The sequence below is a fragment of the Elephantulus edwardii genome, unplaced genomic scaffold, assembly GCF_000299155.1.
Source record: "Elephantulus edwardii isolate Elephantulus edwardi_28Jun2011 unplaced genomic scaffold, EleEdw1.0 scaffold00298, whole genome shotgun sequence".
NCBI classification, from domain to species: Eukaryota; Metazoa; Chordata; class Mammalia; order Macroscelidea; family Macroscelididae; genus Elephantulus; species Elephantulus edwardii.
Genome location: NW_006400048.1, coordinates 2,560,300 through 2,567,547, shown reverse-complemented (window position 1 = coordinate 2,567,547; position 7,248 = coordinate 2,560,300).

The window sequence follows — 7,248 nt, the reverse complement described above, 5'->3', positions numbered from 1 at the left end:
TGTTGTACATAGGGTCGCTATGAGTCGCAGGTGACTCGATGGCACATAACAACAACAACAACATATATATAATCTTCAGCAAGATTTTGCTTGCATGTCATATTATTGATATTTTTCAATTACCACACTCTACAGGATCACCTTTTTTAGGAATGGGAATATACATGAATCTCTTCCAGTCAATTTCAGGTAACTGTCCTCCACAACCCAATGAGCACATCCAGGACTACATCTGTTTGTTGAAAATTGTCAATTATTATGCCAACAATACCAAAGGCATTATATTTTGCCAATTAAAGAACTTCCTTCTTTAATACCACAACTTCTTGATCATATGCGATTTAATGAACTCACTCTGTGTCAACTAATTGTTTTTGGTATAGTGACTCTGTGTCACACCTTCTTTTGATACATCCTAGACCATTCAATATTCTGCCCATAGCATCTCTAAGTTTTGCAACTTTAAATTTGATTTTGTTCTTCCTTTCCTTCAGCTTAAGAAATGCTGAGCAAGTTCTTCTCTTTTGGTTTTCTGACTCCAGTTCTTCCTACATTTCATTTTAATACTTTGCTTTGTCTTTCTGAGCTTCCCTTTGAAATCTTCTGTTTAATTCTTTAACTTCCTGATGTCTTCCCTTTGTGTTGGATTCTTTGTGTTCTAGTGTAATATTCAGTCTTTTCTGACATCCATCTTGGTCTTTTTTTCCTCCTTTGTCTTTGTAATGACCTTTTGCATTCTTCATGGATGATATTCTTCATATCTTCCCACATCTCATCTGATCTTTGTTCATTAGTGTTCAAGGCATCAAACCTATTCTTGAGATTTTTTTTTAATTCAGGTGGGGTAGACTCAAGAATATATTTTGGTTCTTTTGACTTTGTTTTCATTTCCTTCAGGTTCAATTTGAACTTGCACATGATTAGTTCCATAGCCAGCAAAACACATATGTTAGGATATAAACTTCTTACCATACCTTATTCTTTTTTTAAAGTCCTCAGAACAGAGCAAGGAAACACAGCCTGGTATAAATGGGAAAGGAGTGCATCTGGGATGCATCCTGTCTCCATACCTTTTCAATTTGTATGCAGAAGAACAGATCATTCGGGAGGCTGGGCTGTACAAGGAGGAATGTGGCATCAGAATTGGAGGAAGATTCATCAACCTGCAATATGTAGATGACACAACTTGCTTGCTGACACTGAGAAGGACCTGAAACATTTGCTGCAGAAGGTTGAGAACTATAGTCTTCAATATGGATTAACTCAACATCAAGAAGACAAAGATTCTCACCACTAGGCCAATTGGCACCACCACGATAGATGGAGAAGAGATTGAGGTCCTTAACAATTTCAGCTTGCTTGGCTCTGCAATCAACACTCTTTGCACCAGCAGTAAATATTAGATGGTTAATTGCATTGAGGAGGTTTGCTGCCAGAGTCCTCTCCAAAGTGCTAAAGAGCAATGATGTCAGTCTAGAGACTAAGATGAATCTGATTCAGGCATTGGTCTTTGCAATTATTTCTGTGCATCAGAGAGCTGGGCAATGACTGTGGATGTTAGAAGAGGAATCAATACATTTGAGTTGTGGTACTGAAGAAGAGTATTGAACACAACTTGCATGGACTGCCAAGAGAAAAAAAAATACTGTTTTACAGAAAATGAACCCAAATTTTTCCCTGGAGACAAGGATTTTGAAGCTCTGTTTCACATACTTTGGGCACATGGCCAGAAATGACCAGTCCTTGGAGAAGGACACATGTTTGGAAGGGTGGAGGGACAGTGCAGGAGAGCAAGACTCCAGATGAGATGGATTGTCACAGTAACTGGAGTAATGTGGGTAGGTGTTTCAAAATCAGTGAAACTGGCTTAGAACAGGGCAGGCTCCAGAGCTGTTGTACATAGGGTCGCTGTATGAGTTGCAGGTGACTCAATGGCACATAACAAGCACAACATTATTTAATATCATCATTCATTTTTACATAATCATTCATATATATTTTTTTATTCATGTACATTTTGTTTTAAATAATCATCTGTACATTTTGTTTTATTTAACTATTATCAATCTATTACTTTTATCTCTGTCTCCTTAAGTCTCCATTGCAACTTACATATTTCTTCATATCATCCTCAACTAATTTTTGCTGTTTTAGCAATTTCCTTTTCCTTCTTTCACATCCCATTTCATCTTTCCCTTTTAAACAGTCACATATATCTTGTTCCTATTTGATAATTGCAATAGCCATATTGTCTTTATTGTTCCCAGGCTGATTCTCCTTTGTCTTGATCCTTGTAGTGTTCTTTGTCTATTACATTTCTATTCTGCCCCTCACCCTCTACCCCTAGTTACCATCCTGTTGTCACAGTAATGATCTTATGCAGTATTTGTCTTTTTGTGACTGAGTTATTATTTCATTCAACATTATGCTTTCTAGACTCATTTGTGTTGTATTGTATTTCATGAATACCTTGTTCTTTGGTATTGCATAGTATGCCAATGTGTAAATATACCAAAGTTGTTTCTCTCTATTAATTAGTTTGTTAATGGGCATTGGATTTCTTTCCTTTTCTTGCTATTGTAAATATTGTTGCTTAGTACTAACTAAAGGAGTTGGGGTGAGTGTAGAGGGCAATGAGTTAAGGTGTGTTTGCAAGATAAGTCTGGAAAGATTTCATCAATTGTAAGAGTGGAATATGGAAGAGTAGGAGGCATTGAGAATAAATCCTAGAAATCATTCATTCATTCATTCATTCATTATCTCATGTATTATAGGTGATTTTTATGTGTAAGGACTGTGTTAGCTACCAGGATTAGCAGAGTAGCTTGTGGATGTGATAAAGAGTATCACTATCAACCCAAAGACAACTCCTTATCATTAGACCACCAGAGCTACCTAGCACAGTATTTAAACTTAAAATACCACTAGTGGCTTATAGAGAGAGAGAATACAAACCTGATGTATCCCTTTCCAATTTTAAACCATGTATCCTTTCTTTGCTCTGTTTGGACAACAGCTTCTTGGTCTAGATATAGGTTTTACATGAGAGCAATTAAGTGTTCTGGAATTCCTTTTCAATGTTAGCCATAATTTGCTAGGATCCACACAAATGGATCAAGATGCCTTTGCACGGTCAGTAAAGCACAAATGGACATTTTTTTTTCTGGTATTCTCTGCTTTCAGTAAACATTCACCTTACATCAGCAATAACATCCTTTGTGCCATGGTTTCTTCTAAACCTAACTTGAATTTGTGATGTTTCTCTGTAAATGCACAATTCTAGCCATTTTGGAGATTATCTTAAGCAATATTTTGCTTGCATACTACATTAATGGTATTGTTTTATAATTTCCACATTCTGTTGGATTTCCTCCTTTGGTAATTGAAAAAAAAATATGGATTTCTTCCAGTCAATTGACCAGGAATCTGTCCTCCAAATTTTCTACATAGGCTGATGAAAATGACTAAGGGGTTAGTTGAAGCATGTCAATTTGTAGGTATCATTTCTATTCCTGGGACCTTATTTTTTGCCAGTGTCTTCAGTGCAACTTGAACTTCTTTCTTCACTGGCTCTTAATCATATGGTACTTTCTGAAATATTTCAGTGTCGACTAATTCCTTATGGTGGAGTAACTCTCTAAATTATATCATTTTGAAGACTAAAATGGGCCTGATTCAAGCTGTGGTCTTTTCAATCACTTACTATGCATCTGAGAGCGGGATAGTGAATAAAGATGATAGAAGAATTGATGTCTTTGAGGTGTAATGCTGGAAAATAGTACTGAATATCCCATGGACTGCCAAAAGAAAAAACCAAATATATCTTGGAGAAAATTCAGTCAGAGTGCTCTTTGCAGGCAAAGATGGCAACGTTTCATCTCACATACTTTGGGTATGTTGTTAGGGCATATTCTTTAGAGAGAGACACAATGCTTGGAAAGCTAGGGTGTTGAGGAGAGAGGGGAATACCCTTAACCAGATGGATTGACACAGTGACAGGTGCAATGAGCTCAATTATGGCAGAAATGATGAGGATGACACAGGATTAGAAAGGATTCAGACTTATTGTTCATAGGATAACTATAAGTTGTAGTCAATTTGATGGCTCTTAACAACAACAGTGGCTTGTTAATCTCTCCCAGTGATTCTAATTTGCAGCAGGAACATGAATAACTAACCTAGACCTTTATCAACTCCAGCCTGAGGTAGGTTAAGAGTCTTGTAAACAATCTTCCTGTAGAACACTTCTAGCTCCAATCCACCCTCACACTGTTATCAGGTTGAAAATATGGTGTGCCATTGGTCACAGGAAATTCTTCATGAGAGTCTTCTTATGATTTTTGTTTTATTCTTCAGAATTCATGCCATGCTTGGAATGTGCAAAATCCTTAAAGATCTGCTCCATATTCCTGACTCTCTCTCAACCATCCCCATCTCTTCTTATCTGTCCTCTTTCTTACCCTTCTTGGTAACCTGTGTTTCCACTAAGTGTTGTCTTATTATTGTTGTTAGCTGCTGTCAAGTCAGCCACAAACTGGTAAAGAACCCTGGCACGATAAAAAGAAACACTGCCTGGTCCTATACCAGACCCATGATGAGTTGGAGTTAGACAATTGCATGCTACAGCATGTTAACCAGCTGATTTTTAGAAGTATGTTATATATATATATATATATATATACCTTTGAGTTGGAGTGGTGCCAGAGAAGTTTTAAATATGCCATAGACTACTAGGAGAGCGAACAGATTCATCCTAGAGAAGGTGAAACCAGGCTGCTCCTTCGAGGCAAGGATTTTAAAGCTTCATCTGACACACTTTGGGCATGTTGCAAGGAATTATCAGTTCTTGGAGAGGGACATCATACTTGGGAAGGTGGACAGACAGCACAAGAGAGGAAGAGCCTTGATGAGATGGATTGATTCAGTGACTAAGGTAATGGGGACAGATGTGTCAAAGACAATAAGGTTGGCACAGAATAGAGCAGGGTTCAGAACTGTTGTACATAGGTTAGCTGTGAGTCACAAGTGACTCGACAGCACATAACAGTTACATATTGTATATTGAATTGTGCCCCCATAAATATGTACTATAAATCCTAACTGCTATGTCCATGGTTATAATTTCATTTGTGGATTAATTTTAAGGCACTGTTAGTATACTGTTGCTGCTGCTACTGTTATTGTTGTTATGTGCCATCGAGTTGACTGTGAATCACAGTGACCTTATGTATACTAGCTCTGAACCATACTCCATCCTGAACCAATATCACTAACTCTGACACACCTATCTACCCCATTGTCTCAGTTATTGGGTCAATCCATTTCATCCTGGGTCTTCCTCTCTTGCACAGTCCCTACACCCTTCCAAGCATGATTTCCTTCTTCAAAAACTAGTCCCTTCTGGCAACATGCTCAAAATATGTGGCACAGAGCTTCAAAATCCGTTCCTCCAAGGAGCAACTTGCCTTTACTCTCTCCAGGATATATCTGTTGGTTCTTTTGGCAGTCGATGGTATGTTCAATGCTCTTTTCCAGCACCACAACTCTAGTCTTTTTCTCCCCCTCCTTTTCCCCTCATTTTGCATCTCTGTGAACCCTCCAGGAAGTTCTATGTAAACCATTAGATTTTTATACTGTTGTTATGTGTGGTCAAGTCGCGACTCTATATACAACAGCTCTGAACCCTGCTCTATCTGTGCCAAAATTATTCTCTCTGACACACCTACCCCTATTACCCCAGTGACTGAATCAATCAATTTCATTGAGGGTCTTTCTCTCTTGCTCTGTCCCTCCACCCTTACAAGCATGATGTCCCTTTCCAAGGACTGGTCCCTTCTTACCACATTCCCACATATGTCAGAAGAATATTCCGAATACTTGCCTCTAAGGAGCAGCCTGGTTTCACCCTCTCTAGGACAAACTTGTTTGTTCTCCTTGCAGTCCATGGTATATTCAATACTATTCTCCAGCACCACAGCTCAAAGGCATCAATTCTTCTATTATCCCTAACCAAAAAGCACTTTCTATTGACTTATGTTACTCAGCATAATTTGTTTTAGTATCATCCATGTTGTACATTACTTCACAAATTCTTGGCCATTTTTTCATGATGCAGATACTCCACTGTGTGAATGAACCTCAATTTTCTTTAACACTGTAGAGTACTATGCATCACTAAAAAAATGGTAAGGAACCATGCTGCCATTCCAAAAGCACACAGTTCAAATCCACCAGCTCGTCTGAAAGAGAAAAATGGGCAATCATCTCCTATTAAATTGCTTCAGAAAACTCAGCTATGAGTCTGTTCTGACTCCATGATAACAACAGCAATAATCATCTTGAGCATTTCTTTGTGTGTTTGTTGGTTATCTGAATGTCTGTTTATGTGAAGTGTCCTCTGCCCTTTTTGTAATTGGTTTGTTTATCTTTTCTTGCAATTGTTGTGGTTGTTGCGGTTTTAGAGTTTCCTAAAAATTTTACACGAGTCCTTGACAGATATTTCATTGCTAAATATTTTCCCCCAATCTATAGGTTCTTTTCTTTACTCTTAGGAAAAGCCTTTTGATGTACATAATTTAATTTTTATAACATACTATGACAGGTTTGGACGCAGGAGTGGCATCCACTTCCTAAATAACATGCCTCTGGGAACCCTGTGAACTTTGATAAATGTTGATAGTTATGGAGACTTCAGGCCTTTTGTTCATGGAGTCACTATGAGTTGTGCACAACTCGAAGGCAATCAACAACATAACAACAATTTAATTTTTAGGAGGTCTCAATAATCTATCTTATCCTCTATGATTGTGCATTAGTTCTACTTGAGAGTCTCTTTATGCTATAAATTATGGGTTCAAAGTTTGCCCTGTTTGTGGTTTGTTTGTTTTTCTTGGACTATCTTTATAGTTTTTGGTTATAAAACCTAAGTCTTTGATCCATCTTGAGTTAGTTTTTGTATGCTGTGAGGTATGGGTCTTGTTTCTAACTTTGCAAATCAATACCCAAATTTGCCAACACTATCTGTTAAAGATGCTGTCTTTTCCTCAATTAATGTAATTCATGTCTTTCCAAAAGATGAGTTGTATGGTGCCACTGTTGTAGAATGAGGCTGACATCAGGGTGGGGGTAAGACTGAGAAAAACTGGATAAATTATGTATACTGCGTTGAAGCCAATGAGGGAAAGACAGTTTAAAAGCAATATATTTTAGGGCATTATGATTATCATAAGAGTGCAGAATAAGGTATGC